Here is an 18,371-nt window from a genome sequence, read left to right on the forward strand (position 1 = left end):
TTGGATATAGAATTTGTGGGCAAAGGGTAAGCATATACTCAGTTTGAATGATACTACCAAACAGTTTTCTAAACATGCCAATTTACATTCTGATAGGCATGTGTGGGAAGTCCAGTTTTTCCACACCCTCACGAATATTTTTGTTATTCTGGTAGGCATGTGGTAGTATTTATTGTGGTTTAATGCCATTCCCTCAACTAATCAGGGTGAACACCTTTTCGTGTGTTCATTAGTGATGTGAATATACTCTTTCAACTTCTGTCACCTCATGGATAAAGTAGACATGAAAATAATATCCCAATGCATTGTTTTATTATCATTTAAGATACGTGTAAAGTACTTGACAAACTTTTCTAAAGCATGATGAAAACTTTAGTTTGTGTGCTTTTTTCTTGAGTGTTTATTTTGATTATCATTTAAAGGCTTAGATTTAGAATTATTGAAACAGTGGGGAATAAATGTTTGTCTGCAGAAATGGGAGCTGTCTGAAGCAGTTCATTGATACCGGTGTTACTGCCTGGGTTGTTTTGAAATTGATGAAATATGTAAGCAGTTTCAGTCGTGTTCAGTGATTCTCCCTCCAGACAGCCAAGGAAACACAGTTTAATAAAGGGAGGATTAAATTCATATTTTGGGAGAACCACAAAATACAATTTGGTTTAAATTTGAGGAGAGGCCAGCTAGTATAACTCTGCGGTAAGTACTTGAAAAGTCTTTAGAATTTGAGGCCAAGGATGTAAAACTGCATGCTGTATTTTTGATAAGGGGTTTATGCAAATGCCATGAGTTGTAATAAGTGTATTTTGGAATTAATGATGTGCTGAATGGCTCATATATTGTTAATTATCATACAGTTAGAGTTTATTTAAAAGCAAAACACAAAATCCTCTTTTTCCCTTAAATATGTGCTTATATCAGAGGCATGAAACAAAATTCATTTTATCATATACCACATGTATTTGCTGAATTGCCTTATCTGCAAGGGAATATTTCTTTTGAGAATTAATAGAATTCTTTTGTTTTCAGATATAAGGTCTAGTACTTTTTAAACATGAGCATTATTTTTTGAAATGATTACTGTACATTTCTATTCTTACAGGCCAGTTTGAAAACAAATTTTACTTTCGTATAGAGTTGAGAAGCAGCCATTATTTATGGTGATCACCTACCTGATAGCCTAGTCTGAAGAGAGTAAAAATGGTTTTGTGCTTCTGGATCTACAACCTGTCATTTGGTTTTGCCCCTTGTTTCACGTAACTGCTGTGCGTACACTGGAGCGTGGAAAACCGTCCTCCCTGTGCTCAATTTCTCCTCGCAGGGATTTTCCCACTGTCCTGAATTCATAAGTGTTTGCTTTTCTTTTCCCGATGGCCATTTGACCCAAATTTCCAAGACTATCTGTCTCTCCATGCCCACCTTACCTGCCAATACTTCCCAGTAAGAGCCAAGTCCTGGCAAAGGCAGTTGTTTCTGAATCTCACACATGATCAGTGTGTCTGATAGCTACCGTATTTTCAAAGCATCTGTAATGTAACACTCTAAATCTATTTTCATGCCCCTTGCTGACATACTCTCAGAAATAAATAAAAAAAATAAGATTTGTACTCTTTGCTCCACTTCTCAATATTCAGATTTTAATGTACCTGACTTTATTTCATTGTAAGAGACTTAAAGAATTTAACAGATTTTGGGATATTTTAGTAAATTTTATGATTAATCTCAGCATGCTCAATAATTCATTATGAATCCTGTATGGAGAGACCTTTGTAGACTATTAAAGAGAAATGGACCACTAATCAAGTTGTAATGTCATATAGGTTGGAAATAGTATCTATGTATTAAATGTTAGGAATTTTTTTATTCTTAATTTTATTGCATTGAGAAAGGAAGTAGTTGACCTCAGCAATTAGAAAATATAGAAAATAGTGTGTATCCTAACAAGTTGGTCAAATAATGGCTGAGATTAATGTCAGGCATCTCTGAACCTTAAGAATAATCTTAGGATGGTCGAGTGATAAGGCATCTGAAGATTTTGCTACTGTTATTTTTGAGGTATTGTTTTAGAATCCAAGGGATACCCTGTTGTCTCAGACAGTAAAGAATCTGTCTGCAATGCAGAAGACCCGGATTTGATCCCTGGGTCAGGCAGATCCCTTGGAGAAGAGAATGGCTACCCACTCCAATATTCTTGCCTGAAAAGTTCTAGAGACAGAGGAACCTAACAAGTTATTGCAGAGAGGGGTTGCAGAGAGTCAGACACTGCCGAGTGACTGTCACATTTAGAATCCAAATTGCCTGGTAGAGGAAATCACTGTATGTGGAGAGTGAACTGAGTAAAATTATTCTGGAGAATAAGGTTAAAAACCTTTGAACTGTGAATACCTCTGGTTCCTCTGCTCTGCAGAAGTGAACTGTGGTCTGCTGGGATGAGCCCCAGTGGGTGCAGGAGATTGAAGACACTGAATCCTCTTTCTTCTTCCTGCCATGCCGTGCCCCCCTGCACCCTGCCCCCACTGCCAGAGAATTAGGAGTTACTGTCTCATTGTCTACTTCCTAAACGAGTAGCATGTCCACGTGGCCTTGGTGAAGAAATCAGCTTGATTTGGAGTGGATTTCTGTGTAGTGTGCCTTTTCCTCCCAACTCTTTGAGACCCCATGAACCGCAGCAAGCCAGGCCTCCCTGTCCATCACCAACTGCCAGAGTCCACCCAAACCCATGTCCATTGAGTTGGTGATGCCATCCAACCATCTCATCCTCTGTCATCCTCTTCTCTTCCTGCCCTCAATCTTTCCCAGCATCAGGGTCTTTTCAAATGAGTCAGCTCTTTGGATCAGGTGGCCAAAGATTGGAGTTTCAGCTTCAACATCAGACCTTCCAATGAACACCCAGGACTGATGTCCTTTATGATGGACTGGTTAGATCTCCTTGCAGTCCAAGGGACTCTCAAGAGTCTTCTCCACCACCACAATTCAAAAGCATCAATTCTTTGGCACTCAGCTTTCTTTATAGTCCAACTCACACATCCATACATGCTGCTGCCAAGTCGCTTCAGTCGTGTCCGACTCTGTGCGACCCCATAGATGGCAGCTCACCAGGCTCCGCCATCCCTTGGATTCTCCAGGCAAGAACACTGGAGTGGGTTGCCATTTCCTTCTCCAATGCATGAAAGTGAAAAGTGAAAGTGAAGTCGTTCAGTCGTGTCCGACTCTTAGCGACCCCATGGACTGTAGCCTACCAGGCTCCTCCATCCATGGGATTTTCCAGGCAAGAGTACTGGAGTGGGGTGCCATTGCCTTCTCCGATCCATACATGACTGCTGGAAAAACCATAGCCTTGACTAGAGGGACCTTTGTGGACAAAGTAATGTCTCTGGTTTTTAATTTGCTGTCTAGGTTGTTCATAACTATACTTCCAAGGAGTAAGCATCTTTTAATTTCATGGCAGCAATCACCATCTGCAGTGATTTTGGAGCCCCAAAAAATAAAGTCAGCCACTGTTTCCCCATCTATTTGCCATGAAGTGATGGGACAGGGAAACATAAAACAGAAAAGTACAGAAATATACTAAATTTTATATACGTAAATGTCTTGATGAATAATATAGCATTTCTGACAAAACCATTTTCAATAATATAACTTACTATTATATAGTCTTCTTTTTTCATTTTTTATGTTCCTTTTGCCTGTCTTAGTACAGTACTCAACAGCATTTTCAGTGGCTAAACAGTATACACTTGTATAGATATATGTTTACTTAACCAGTCCTCTGTTTGGTATTCACGGTGTTTCCAACTTAATATGATGCTGCTGTGAACCCCCTTATATTCATAACTTTAGAAACAGGTCAGATTTATTTACGTAAGATGAACTTATAGAAGTATGAGGGTAAAGATGAATGCAGAGATTAAGTTTTTCGCACTTAGTGCCAAATTATCTCACTATTAGTTGAAGAACATAGAGGGTTTTCATCAAATAAGTTTTCTTACATCCTGGCCATCCTTACATCCTGTTACTGTGACTCTTTACTGTCGTGAGAGGTAACATTTTAACTTATTTTTCTTTTATTGAGCATTTTATTACTTTTGTTATGATTTGCCTATTAATATATTTTGCCCAGTTTTCCATTGTGATGTCACTCTTTTTCACATTTAAAATACAGGCATGTGTGTGGTTTTGGAGATCAAAGGAATGGGCTCTTTTATATACCTTGCCACACTTTTTTTCCATGCTGTCTCATGTCTTTTAATTGGTCTATATAAATTTTTATTATTTTATTATATGTATGTCCTCCTGAAATAATATGAAGTGAGGCCACTTAATGCATTTTTTTTTTTTGGCTATTATTTCCTTAGTTTTTCATAAAACTTCTAGTAAGTCTTTTTAAATTTGTTGCTTCCTGAATCACCATATTAAGGTACAGTTGTAAGTGGAAGCATGGTACTCACAACCCCTCCAAATGTGACTTAAGATAAGATGACTGCTGTGATTAAAATGGCATAGATCTCTAGTTCTTATTAAGATTCTTAGTTATTTTCAGGGAATGTTTTTCAAAGTACTGAAGGAATTTCATTGTAACCTACTATGCATTTTTCTCAACCAGGATTCTTAGTACAGCTGATCCCACTATTTGCAGGTTCAATATTTGCAAATTTGCCTATGGGCTAAACTTTATTTGTGATCCTATAATCAATACTCTGTGCTTTCACAGTTGTTTGCAAAAGTACACAGAATTAAAAAAAAAAACAACACAGAATTTGAAAAATTTTAGTTATGTGGTACACTGTTCTCAGTGAATGTCAAACAAGGCAACATTTTCCTTTCTTATTTCAGTGCTCCTACAGTAAACAAGTGTCATTATCATAATGTATTTAGTGCCCCATTTTTCATGTTTTTATCTTTTTTGGTGTGTGATTTTGCTGTTTAAAATGGACCCACAAGTAGTGCTAAAGTACTGTCTAGTGTGACCTGCCTTATAGAGAAAATACATCTTGGATAAGGTTTCTTGAGCCATGATTTACAATGTTGTTGGCCACAGTTACACAAAAAACAAGGTTATATATTGATAGGTTGACAAAAATGTGACCAAAGGCTCTCAGGAACCTAACCCTATATTTCCTCTAGGAGCAATGGTTCAGTATGCACTAATTCAGTGTTCACTGCAACTTATAGACCATACTGCTCTGAATAATGTGAATTGCCTTTATGAAGTTTTAGATAATTAGGACAGCTCTTCAGAATTATTTGCTAGAGACCCTCCATTTTATCTTTTCTAAGAAAGGACATTTAGTAACTCCTACTATAAAGTAAAATAAAAAATAAAACCTTTTTGTAATTTGCATTTATATGTTTCCTAAGGGAAGTATTTTGATTATGAGAAACTTTGAAATGTGTCATAAATGAGTTTTGAGACATCAGTTCAGTTCAGTTGAGTCGTTCAGTCGTGTCCAACTCTTTGCGACCCCATGAATTGCAGCATGCCGGGCCTCTCTGTCCATCACCAATTCCCGGAGTCCACCCAAACCCATGTCCATCGAGTCGGTTATGCCATCCAACCATCTCATCCTCAGTCGTCCCCTTCTCCTTCCGCCCCCAATCCTACCCAGCATTAGGGTCTTTTCCAATGAGTCAACCCTTCACATGAGGTGGCCAAGGTATTGGAGTTTCAGCTTCAACATCAGACCTTCCAATGAACACCCAGGATTGATCTCTTTTAGGATGGATTGATTGGATCTCCTTGCAGTCCAAGGGACTCTCAAGAGTCTTCTCCAACACCACAGTTCAAAAGCATCGATTCTGTGGCGCTCAGCTTTCTTCACCGTCCAACTCTCACATCCATACATGACCACTGGAAAAACCATAGCCTTGACTAGACGGACGTTTGTTGGCAAAGTAATGTCTCTGCTTTTAAACATGCTATCTAGGTTGGCCACAACCTTCCTTCCAAGGAGTAAGCGTCTTTTAATTTCATGGCTGCAATCACCATCAGCAGTGATTTTGGAGCCCAAAAAAATGAAGTCTGACACTGTTTCCACTGTTTCCCCATCTATTTCCCATGGAGTGATGGGACCAGATGCCGTGATCTTAGTTTTCTGAACGTTGAGCTTTAAGCCAACTTTTTCACTCTCCTCTTCATCAAGAGGCTCTTTAGTTCTTCTTCACTTTCTGCCATAAGGGTGGTGTCATCCGCATATCTGAGGTTATTGATATTTCTCCCGGCAATCTTGATTCCAGCTTGTGTTTCTTCCAGCCCAGCGTTTCTCATGATGTACTCTGCATAGAAGTTAAATAAGCAGGGTGACAATATACAGCCTTGACGTACTCCTTTTCCTATTTGGAACCAGTCTGTTGTTCCATGTCCAGTTCTAACTGTTGCTTCCTGACCTGCATACAGGTTTCTCAAGAGACAGGTCAGATGGCCTGGTATTCCCATCTCTTTTAGAATTTTCCACAGTTTATTGTGATCTACACAGTCAAAGGCTTTGGCATAGTCAATAAAGCAGAAGTAGATGTTTTTCTGGAACTCTCTTGCTTTTTCGATGATCCAGCGGATACTGACAATTTGATCTCTGGTTCCTCTGCCTTTTCTAAAACGAGCTTGAACATGTGGAAGTTCACGGTTCACGTATTGCTGAAGCCTGGCTTGGAGAATTTTGAGCATTACTTTACTAGCATGTGAGACGAGTGCAATTGTGTGGTAGTTTGAGCATTCTTTGGCATTGCCTTTCTTTGGGATTGGAACGAAGACTGACCTCTTCCAGTCCTGTGGCCACTGTTGAGTTTTCCAAATTTGCTGGCATATCGAGTGCAGCACTTTCACAGCATCACCTTTGAGACATAGCAGCTTTATAACTATGGATTAAGTGAGTAAACCTTGAGAACATTTTAATTTAGTTTTCACGTTTCAGTTAAGGTGATTTCCTCACCTGTTTAAATCCCTTCACTTTATGCTTTCTGAAAGTTTTCTTTACATTTAAAAAATTGATCATTTTTCACTTTTATAAACCTACCTTTCCTACTCAAAGTATAAAATTAAAAAAAAAAAATTGCCCCTAACTTTACTTCTATAACAGAACTGCTGTTATAGTTTGTTAACTTTTCTTCCAACATTATCTATGCCTATCTTCTTTATAAGGTTACAACTAGAATGTTCTTCCTTTTGATGGCTTTTTTTTTATTAGTCCTATATTACATGATAGACATATTCTCGTGTCATTATTTGGTCTCTCTGCCCATGAATTTTAATAGCAATATTAATAATCATCTTATTAAAGGCTTCTTTTTACTTTAAAGATAATTTAAAGAAACATTCCATTTAAAATCTTTTTCAGAAACGATATGAACTTTGTAAATCAGATTTGCTAAATCAGAGTAAAATATCATTGTAAATGCAGTTGTAACAAGCATAGAAAGCTTTATGGTACAAAACAAATTTTTATAACATCAAAAAAGAGAACTAGTGTAATTCAGAACCACATTGGATACCTGTTCAGTGTTCTGTGCAGTTACTACTTACGTGCACTGCTAATTTGAGTTCAGTTATCTAAGAATTAATGGTGAATTGTTCATTAATATTTGATACAGTCATTCTGAATTACCTGGACTTGAAATAACCTAAAAATCCTGGCAGTGGCCTCACGCCCCTTCCTGTTTACTCAGTTCAACATCTTCCTGATCTGCTTGCATGTGTGCTCAGTCGTGTCTGACTCTTTGTGACTCCATGGACTGTAGCCTGCTAGGCTCCTCTGTCGAGGGAATTTTCCAGACCAAAATACTGGAGTGGGTTGCCATTTCGTACTCCAAGGGATCTTCTTAACCCAGGGATTGAACCCACTTCTCTTGCGTCTCCTGTCTCCTGCATTGGCAGGCGAATTCTTTACCACTGCACCTTACAATGAGTCTTTTTATCTTCCTGATATTTTCCTATTATATACAGTTTAATGATGAAAGAGAGTTAAGAATGAGACTTGCTAGAAGTAGGAAAATAAACTCACCTTTATTTTTTGATGCTTTTTTGGCAGGGGGCAGGATTCCCTAATGAATTATTTTGCTTAAGAACTTCATGAGAATCCATTGATTTCTATTTGCATTCTCTGTAGAGGAGTAAGACACCTCAGGCAAACTTCTAAAATAGGTGTTTTTTTTTAATCTTTATCACCCTCATCAGATGCCACCTTGGTGATAATATGTCACAGTTTCCCTTTTCTATATAATATTTACAGTTTAATAGTTCTCACCATTCAATAATCTCCTTTATTCACTCATTTCTCTTAAGTCTCATTAAATTACCTTGAAATATCCTTTATGCCCCCTCCCACTTCTTACTGATTTTTCGGTAAACTTTCCATTTGCTCCATATTCTTTATAAATAGCTAAAAGTACAGTCTTTCCTTGAGTTGTTTTTTGCAGTCCATAGTTTTGTTCAGCTATTATTATATTTTCATTATTTCTAGCCACCCATCTCATGTGTAGAACATAGTAAGTTCTCCAAAAATGTATTTTCAGAGCAAGTTCATATCAGTAATTCATATTTGTTTCCATATGCATCATCTAGCCAAATGTTCTCAGTCTGAAAGAGAAGCATAATGAATCAGTGAATTGTCTTTCTGAAACAATTTATTTCCTAAACTGGATGCTAATGTCATATGTTTGGCGAGACTTTAATCAGATAGGGCTGCCTGTTAAGGACCATAATCTAGAATTAGACTTTGTCCTACAAGGTCAAGTAAATGATGGAAGGAAGGACCTCATTTCAGAGAGTGGGATCAGGCTTTATCCAGCTGCCAGATGCAGGAGAATAGTTGGTTTTACAGGGAGGATTGTGAGGGTGGGTAGCAGATCTTACCTGAAAGCAGCATGTTAGTAGAAGACAACAAGAGTACAAACATAGGAGGCAATTCCTAAGTAGTATTTAGGGTGTTCTATTAATAGGTAGCCGTTTCCACTTTTCACAGGCCATAGTGCAGGGATCAGGCGCCGTTCATGCATGGTACCTTGTAAATAGAAGCTTGGTTGTAGGGAGACTAGCCTACCAGGCACATAGCTAAGGCAGGAACTCAGCTAGAAGTACAAGTCAGAATGTCAACCATGAGGTTGGCAAAGGCTCATCCAACAGTAAGAATGACTTTATTAAAGAGGGAGATATCCCCAGCCTGTTGGAAGCAGGACTTCAAAGATCCCTTCTGAAGTCAAGACTTGTTTCTGAGACCACAGAATGACTAAGCTGGACTGTTGAGAAATGTCAGCCAAACAGAAATATACCGTGTCTACATTGGAGGAGAGAAGGGATTTTGTACTCTGATAATCCAGATGGAGATATCTTGTGGTTTAAAGCAAGTGTCCCACCAAAAGCAATTCACAGTTCAGCAAAATTATTTCAGGTTAAAACAGAAAAAAAAAGGAATGTATTGTGTCTATATGCCAGGCATTCCTCTGGGGACTAAAGATAAAGCAGTGATTGAAATAGAGTCTTACTCTCTTGGAGCTGCCATTTTAGAAGTGATAAATAGATAAATGAGTGAATTCACAGCCCCATGAATGAATAAATCCATAATATAGAGCAAATACCTTATATATTATGTGATGATATTCAACTAATTTGAAAAATAAAATTGAAAGGGAGCCCTGGAAAATGCCAGGAGTTTTTTTTTTTTTTTTTTTTTTTTTTAATAGATTAATAGGTTTGTCCAAGAAAGCCTCTAGATAAATTTACCTTGGAGAACAAAATGCTGTAGCTGTTACATGAGTTGTGGTCTAGGTTTGTGATGATGTATTTGCCGCTAATGAGGGAGGCTCTTCTGCATCTACATCCATTGGAGTTGCCCTCCTTTCCTTTGTTTTTACTCACTACTACTTTGCCAAAGTGTCCTAAACAACATTTCTTGTTTACTATGGATCTAAAACAAGATTTTGTTCACTTGAATAGGTTATGCTGCAACTTTAATAATTTGGGTGGCAACTCTCTTGCAATTAGAGGTCCTTTGTGAACATCGATTGATATTTTATCTACATGACTAGGACCCTCTCCTGGGATGCTCTTTTTACCACCTTTGAGGTCTTATGAAACAGAGCACTTTGAACACATGTATTAGTTAGCATTCCCAATGGACAGCTGGCACAAATCCTAGTTAATTATTTTTCTTCCAGCTTATCTGTGAGTTCTTTCATTAGTTGTTATATGTAAGCATTCTGGACACATCCCTTTTTTCTCAATTAGAGCTCCAGTAGAATATTTTTTGAGCACACATTTAGGTGTCTCTCAGAGACCTTAGAATCATAAACAGTGAATAGAAAATCCATTTGGAGCTTTAACCCATGACCTTCTAGATTCACTTGCTCGTTAATCCCAAGCAGTACATTTCTCTGAGAAGGAGACTTAAGTGACTTAGAATCTTCACCATGTCAGTGTGGTCCAAGAGTATTGGCACTTGGGTACAGTTTGGCAGGGAAATGTCCAACTCATACTGTATTTAGATGATTTCAGATATTTTTCTGTGTTTTGTAATTTGTGGTTAGTTGTTGTACTTTATAAGTGGAGCTTCTTCATGAAGATGAATTTCCAGATAGCTAATCCAAATGCTCACAGTGTTAAGCAAGTTCCAAAGAAGAGATGTTTGATACTCAAATAAGGAGAGTAAAAGAAGCAAAGGTAAAAAATAAAAAAGCCAAGAAACATGAAAAGATGTTTTACTGAAAGAATAGATTCATTCATTCCATTTTTCATCTCCAAGTACAGCACTAAAACGCTACCTATTGAAAGGTGTATCAGTTTATCAAACAATGCATAATATCTTAGGAAGGATAACTGGACAGAAATTAGAGCCCTATCATCATCATCATCAAAAAAAAAAATCCTTCACCATGTTTTATGTGAAAAGCACTACTCTGTGAGTAAAGATAGATAATATATGCATAAAACCAGTATCATAAGTGAATTTGATTGCACCTGCTACATCTTGATGCCAGAGTAAACTTTATTGTAGGCTATGAGAATCGTATTGTCATATTATTCTTTGCCCATCATGTTTTCTCATGATTCTTTTTCTTGTTCCTTTAAGGCTTCTTCTCCTGTTCCCTGTGATCTTGGGAATGCCATCAAATTAAGTGCCGCCTCTGATGCTCTGTGTGTCTGCTTGGATCCTCTGTTCCCCACTCCTGCCCATGGGGTATCCTTAACTAGGAGTAGGCCACTTGCTTTACTGTATCCCTGAAAGCAGAATGAAGTGATATCCTAGCACAGGCCCCTCAGTCTAATCAGCTTTCCTCCTAAAACTCATGGAAAAGGCCATCTGTCTCTGGGATCATGAATGAAAACAACGTGGCTGAGGAGGTGCCCTCCCACATGGTAAAAGTCTGAGTAAGATTCAGGAGCAAACCTTAATGATGGAGACTCCCTTGGCCTTAGGACCTCGTTTCTATATAGCCTGTTTTCTGTAACTCAGTGATTCTCAAAGTGGTTGACCCATCAGAAGTAGTGTCACCTAGAACCTTTTTAGAAATGTAAATTCTTGGTCCCATTCAAGCCTGTTGTATCAAAAACTCTGGGTTGGGGCCCAGTACTGTGTTTTAACAAGTCTGGTGATTTTAACATTTACCTAAATTTGAGAATGATCACTATTGTGGTTCTGCAGCTTCTCTTTACTTCTTTGAGCTGCTCTCCCTTTCCTAGCTATGGGCCGAATCATTTTTTTCCCCCTTTGAATTAGATTTCATTGTATGACACTGACAACCCGGCAGGTCTCTTAATATACTGTACCTTTAAAATTGTCACCAGACTTGAGAGCTTGTCCCAGCATTCTCTTGTGCCATATACTGGCCCTGGGACCACATCTGTTAACACTTCTATTTAGTTTTTTCCCCATGCACTCTACACCCCCATGTATTTTAACTTTTTAGCCTCTTATTTTTATGTCAGAATCTCTGTGAAACTCAGAAATTTTATCAATCCTAAAGTGACTTTTCTATCCAAATGAGAATTAAGGATAATCTAGTTGATAGGTAAAATTCATCAACTGGGATTGTAAATGCATTTTTCTGAAGATCAACTCCCTTGTGGAGAACTTTTATTTCTCTTCTCTCTAAGAGTAGAATACAGCAACAAGTTGTGTAATTTTCAAATGACTTTCTAGAAACTTTATGAAATCACCCAATCTTGAGCTCAGTCATTGAAGAAAATCTAATTCATTTTTGTCCCGATTAAGTTACCATCAGCTCCTTCTTTTCTCAAGAGATATCCTTTCCTATTATTGTTCTCTGTGCCTTTAATCTCTCTTGGTACTTTTCTTCTTCTCTCTTGATTTGTAAGTGTTTTGCTGTGATTCAGTCTCCTGTCTATTCTTGTTACAAAATACAACCTTCATGGGCTATCTGGGTTCCTAGTGCTCTTTGGGGAAAAGGGAAGTGGTCAGATCTTTCCGTATTTGACAAAAATTGTAATGTAGAGTGTTGCAAGATGGAGATGTTGAATTGAGTTTAGTCAAAAAAATGGATCCATGATGGTATGTGACATGAGGAAGGTCTTAACTGAGTTTTCTTTTGGTTTACATGGAGAATGAAAAAAATCACTTAAAAATACAATATAATGTGTCTTTATCTTGATGTCTCTTTGTGAAAACTCCTTTTTGCAAAAACTCTTTGAACAGAGAATCAGCATACAACTTTTTCTTACCATTGGATAAACCATCTTTATGTCAGCCATCTTTGGGGAATTGAAATTTACCTGCTTTTCTTTTAATTTGTGTGTTCAATGTCATGGTGAGACCTTGTTGGTGATTCTTCCACTCATGAGGTTGTCACCATGAGTGCTTATATTATTGAGTGTTCATGTTTCTCTTAGAGAGTGGACTAGGCAAGAAATGGCCTTCCTTAGACAAGAAATGGGCTTCCCTGGTGGTTCAGTCCCTAAAGAATCCATCTGCCCTTCAGAAGACCGCCTGCAATGCGGTCTGCCATTCAGAATCCACCTGCCATTCAGGAGACCTGGGTTGGATCCCTGAGTCAGAAAGATCCCCTGGAGAAAGAAATGGCAACCCACTCCAGTATTCTGGCCTGGGAAATCCCATGGACAGAGGAGGAACCTGGTAGGCTACAGTCCATGAGGTTGCAAAAGTCAGACATGACATAGTGACTAAACCACCACCATCAGGGCATGAGCTAATTTTTATTCCTCTTTGTGGTTCCCATATATCTCTAGCTCACTGCAACCACTGCATGGTGGAGTCACAATCCATGTGCATGCAAGGCTCTAAAGACAGTTCGTAAGGCAAAAAAATACTATCAAAATTAGCTTTGAAAGTCCTTTAAGTTACCCATATATCTTAATATCTTTAAGCACTAGAGTCCCTGTAGTGTGGTGAGATGCCCGTCCGTTGAGGATTTGGGAGTGAGCGGTGAATCTCAGTCCCTCCCATCTCCCTCAGGGACTCAGGTCCTTTGAATGAAATGACAGTGGAGTCACCCACTAGATTTTACTCATGGATTTCAACTCTTTCTCACTTACTTATTCTATCCCTATGCCTGTAAAGGCAGATTCATATAAATTAAATGTGTTTATGATGTGACTTTTTGGTGTATGAGATGAGATTAAACAAGCTAGGGAAGGTTTGAAGAGAGCGGTGAAAAACAAGAGCCAAGAAGTTGTTTCCGGGTGTTCTTGTCAAGTATGTTAAACCCAACTAGAAGGGTCATCTAAGTGGTCATTAAGAGCTTATACTTGATCGGCAGACAGAGTTCTCCTGAGATTCAGTTCTATCATTTCTCAGCTGTGTGACCTTGGGCAAACTGATTCACCTTTCTGTGCCTGCCATTTAATCCATAAAGTGGGGTTGATAATCTGTGGTTCTAGATGAAATAACACATAAAGTACTTTTAGCTTGGAACTTTAGGCAGTTATTCCATGAGGGCAGTGCCGATGGTGGCTGTGGTGGTCATTAATATAATGAGGTAGTTGGCCCCTATTATATAGATGAATTCCATCAGAATCGCTTGGAATGGAGACAGACTGAGGCTGCAGGAATTTTTAAGTTCTCCTTGTGAGTCCACAGTGCATCCAATTTCAGAAAGAATGATGGAGAAGGCACTATTGTGTAAATATGAGCTAACTAGCAGATACAAGGGAGTTTGCGTGCATTTTCAGATTCAGGAATCATTCGGGAACATTATAAGAAGTTATTCTGGTTTTAGAAGCCTCTTTGAGTTAATCCCAAGAAAATGCCTATTCCGTAAGACTCGATTCAGAGCTAGAACCAGCTACCCCGGATTTTCTGAATAATTATTATTATTTATAATAATCCCCCAATAAAAATAGCCATAAGTTTCAGTTTTCTCTCTTTTTGCTTCCATTGCTAAGGCTTCCAAACATACTGGATCATACCATCTGAAGTCAATCCATCTGAAGTCATCAGGTTTGGTGAATAGTCTAGCTTGATGGCTACATTGTTGAGAAGAATGTTATGAGGCAAACCTGGTCCCTTACGTGAATGTGGACATAACTCTTAATCTCTTAGAATCAGCAAAACATTTAGGGTTAAAATTGGGTTTATAAATTATGTATAAATACACATAAATTGAATCCCATTGAAATCAAGTAAATGGGCAAAATGACCTTTGCACTGAGACAGAGGGAGAAAATATTCAAGTTATATAGTATATATATGTATATTCAAGTTATATAGTTCTGAGGGAGATTTTTCTGTACCATAATCATTGAAGTTATCCTTTGAGACAGTAATTCAGTTTTGTAACTATGTGGACTTTCAAATGGAAAAAAAGCCTATTATAAAGGAGTAGATGAAGGCAGTGCATGTGCACAGCATATCAGACTGGGTGATGGACCTGGAATAAGGCTTCCCTGGTGGCTCAGTGGTATAGAATCTGCCTTCCAGGGCAGAAGATATAGATTCCATTCTTGGGTCAGGAAGATCCCCTGGAGAAGGAAATGACAACTCACTCCAATATTCTTGCCTGGGAAATCGCATGGACATTGGAGCCTGGTGGACTACAGTCCATGTGGTCCTGAAAGAGCTGGACACAGAGACTAAACAACAACAAAACAGCAACAGATGGAAGCAGTATGTTTGCACAGCATATCAAAGTTGGTGATGGACTTGGAATATTTCATGCTTAGCAAATCACTTAATGCAAAGTTTTTGGACCAGAGGCCTGTCTTTTCATTGCAAATTTATAATAGGACAAATTGCAGTGAGCTGGCAGTTTCCAGGACCTGCTTGGAATTGTTGGTTCCCACTGCTTTCTGTTGGTCATTCTCTTGAACTCTTCTCTGGGGGACAGTGCTTTCTGAATTGTGGCAGATTCACCTTTATCAGAACTTGCAAGTCCAAAGCTTCTGTTACATGGAAGAGAAACTCAAAGAATGTTTCTCTTCCCACTGTTTAAAGGATGAAAAATAACTCAGTTTTGGTATTTACATATGAAAGGACATTTTCATTGGTGAGTTCTTAATGTCTGAAGTTAGCTATTGTTGGTATCATTTTTCTTCTTTCTCTTTGACTAATATACAGTAGACTTAAAAATGCTCATGCTCTGTCAGGGGTTCATTTCCAACCTGTGACTTCGGTGCTCAAGGTAATAGTCTAGATGATGTTTTGTCCATTATGCATCCCGTTTACTTCCATAGCACTAATACAAACATCATGAGTATTAGGACTTCAGTACTTGTGTTTTTATTCACTGCTTGGTGGCACACTTCCTCCTTTTCCAGCTCTCATCTTTTCAGACCAGGGAAGGAAATGGTGTTTGGCACTGGATGTGCTTGCCTTGTTACTGTCAAGGGTGAGCAAGCCTGAGGACAGGGAAGGCAGAGCTCATTATGTGTGAGTTTAAGGAATACAGAGCTCAAAAGAGATGAAGTTCCAATCCACAAGCCCCTATCTCTTACCCTTCCTAGGCCTGGGATGGGGCTTTCCTGAGGGAGAATTCTCTCAAGTGGAAAAGGACCTGAGAACAGCGAATGACCTGGATGCTTGAATGAGGGCATCAAAACAAAGAAACAACATAGAGTAAAGGTAAATTAAAGCACACCTGCATTAAGCCAGTAAATCTTGTGTTTAAATTTGATTTTAACAGAATCTTCTTTAAAAATCTGTTTTAAAACTTTCTATGTAACAGTATTTTAGAATTGGGTAAGACCTTCTACATATGATAAAAGCAGTATCTTAAGGCGAGTTAAATTTGAGCAAATATAGGATGATTTGGCATGTTTTCCTGAAAGGGGGCCAAACCTGTTATAGTCACCCAGCAAATCAAGTCTTGCTTCATCTTTGTTAGCTTAGTTAGAAATCAATCTTAGTTAGAAATCATCTTAGTTAGAAATCAATAGAATGAGGGCAGTAAAACCATAGCAAATAAGCTGCCTGTTGGGGCATTGTTTTGGGATATTTCAAAACAACATTCCTGTCTTCAATGTATAGAAAATATAAATTCTAAGAATTTTAGTTTGCAGCACTTCCCAAATCTCTCATAATTTCTATGGGCTATGTAGTCTTAAAATGTAATGACCGCACGAAGATGCCCATGCCTTTTTGCCATTTTCTGTCGTTAAGGATGTCAGCAGTAGCCCCCTTTAGAGAAGAGCGTACTGGCCTGATAGTCACTATGGACTCTTGTTCCATTTACTTTGTAATTTGTTCCAATTACAAATGATTATAATTAAATGCCATTCACAACTTAAATGTTGTGCTTAGCAAGCTTAGAGGCAGTCCAGAGTGCTCCCGCCACTACTCGGAAATTATTCTGTAGAAAACAGCCTTATGTCTTTCCCAAACAAAATCTTTTTAAAATCAAGGTGGGTCGAAACTCAAAACTCACCCCCCAAAAAAGTGTGCAATGTCTGTTCTTACACAGTTTGTGCTACTTTGTAGTTAAGGTTCTTAATGAGCACCTGGGAACTTGGTGCAGAAGGCTTTTTTTTTTTTTTTTTTAACAATGTATAAAACATATTTTAACAGTCATTCTTTTTGGAGTCATAAATAAATTTACACGTCACTAATACTTTTTTAAAAAGCTTGAATTAAGTGTCTGAGAGATTTATTTCATTTTCTAAATAACTTCCATAATTTAATCAGTGGTCAGTATAGAGTATTTGGAATACAGAAAAGCACACAAAATAAAATCACTCATGATACCTTAGCTCAGAGATAGCTGTTATTTACATTTGGCCTGTCTGCTTCCAGTGTTTTCTTTTTACTTCTTGTATAAATACATATGTATTTTAAATTAAATTGGAATCATACTGCTTTTTCTACATAGCAATATACTGAAATCATTTTACCATATCATTAAATTTTTTTCTATAAGAATTTTAACATATGTGTTATATTCCATTGTTGAATACATCCTTATATTTTTAGACCTTTCCCTTTTAAAACATTTAGCCAGTTTCTTATTTTTTGATGTCACCATAATGTGAACATCTTTTATATTTTTGTGGTATTATTTTACGCATGGACTTGGAGTTATAGTGTCCTTTTCTTCTCCTTCAGAGACATGGGACTATATTAAATATTTCCTTTTAAAATTATTTATTTATGTTTGTACTGGGTCTTTGTTGCTGTGCTGGCTTTTCACTAGTTGCGATAAGCAGGGGCTGACTCTATAGTTGTAATATGCAGGCTTCTCATTGCGGTGGCTTCCCTTGTTGCTGAGCACAGGCTCCAGGGTACACTGGACTTCAGTAGTTCTGGCGCATGGGCTTAGTTGCTTCTGACCATCTGGGATTTTTCCAGAACAGGGATCAAACCCATGTCTCTAACATTGGCAGGTGGATTCTTTACCCGTGAGCCACCAGAGAAGCCCCTAAATGTTTCTTTTTTTTTTTTAATTCTACACCAAATATGAAATAATTTTTGTTGTCCCTCCTTGAAATGATACTCTGAGAAGTTCGTTAATTGAGCTTGGTTGGGTTTCATTGTTTACTAAATGAAGTGTTTTACTAGATGATCCCACATATTAAATGAAAACTGATTAACAAATAGATGCTTAGATATTAACAGATGCATTTAATTAGAGGAAATAAATCTTACTCTGATAGTGACAGTTTGGTAAAAACAAATTATTATCAAGGGCATTTCATTGTAAGACAATCCAATAAACAGAATGTGTGTTAAAAGTCACATAAAAATCTAGTATATCTTGTAATAAATATGTGGTTATCTGATTTTAGATCTGATAGTAAACATATGACACTCTGTGGTTGTTATAGACTGCCTCCAGTAAGAAAAGAAACATAATCCCTTCTAAAAATAATTATTTTCTCTTAAACTATAATAGTAGAATATGAACATGGGAGTTTTCTAGATATTACCTTTTCCATATATTGAAAAGATGAATGCAACTGAGTTCAAATTGCATCAAATTAG

The 18,371-nt window shown here is 37.8% G+C and overlaps 1 protein-coding gene and 1 long non-coding RNA gene across 10 annotated transcripts in view; both read left to right on the forward strand.

The window, feature by feature from the left end:
* The window catches only part of SUCLG2 (succinate-CoA ligase GDP-forming subunit beta), a 626,520-nt gene that overhangs the window by 170,511 nt on the left and 437,638 nt on the right, over nucleotides 1-18,371 (forward strand). The gene's annotated exons all lie outside the window — the stretch shown is intronic.
* LOC145520941 (uncharacterized) overlaps nucleotides 15,902-18,371 on the forward strand; it is a 49,826-nt gene continuing 47,356 nt past the window's right edge. The window contains exon 1 of the long non-coding RNA XR_014064936.1: nucleotides 15,902-16,019. This is a non-coding gene — a long non-coding RNA (uncharacterized LOC145520941). The remainder of the gene's footprint in view (nucleotides 16,020-18,371) is intronic.

This window comes from Giraffa tippelskirchi, chromosome 9 (assembly GCF_054371585.1).
Source record: "Giraffa tippelskirchi isolate mGirTip1 chromosome 9, T2T-mGirTip1v1.2.pri, whole genome shotgun sequence".
Classification (NCBI taxonomy): Eukaryota; Metazoa; Chordata; class Mammalia; order Artiodactyla; family Giraffidae; genus Giraffa; species Giraffa tippelskirchi.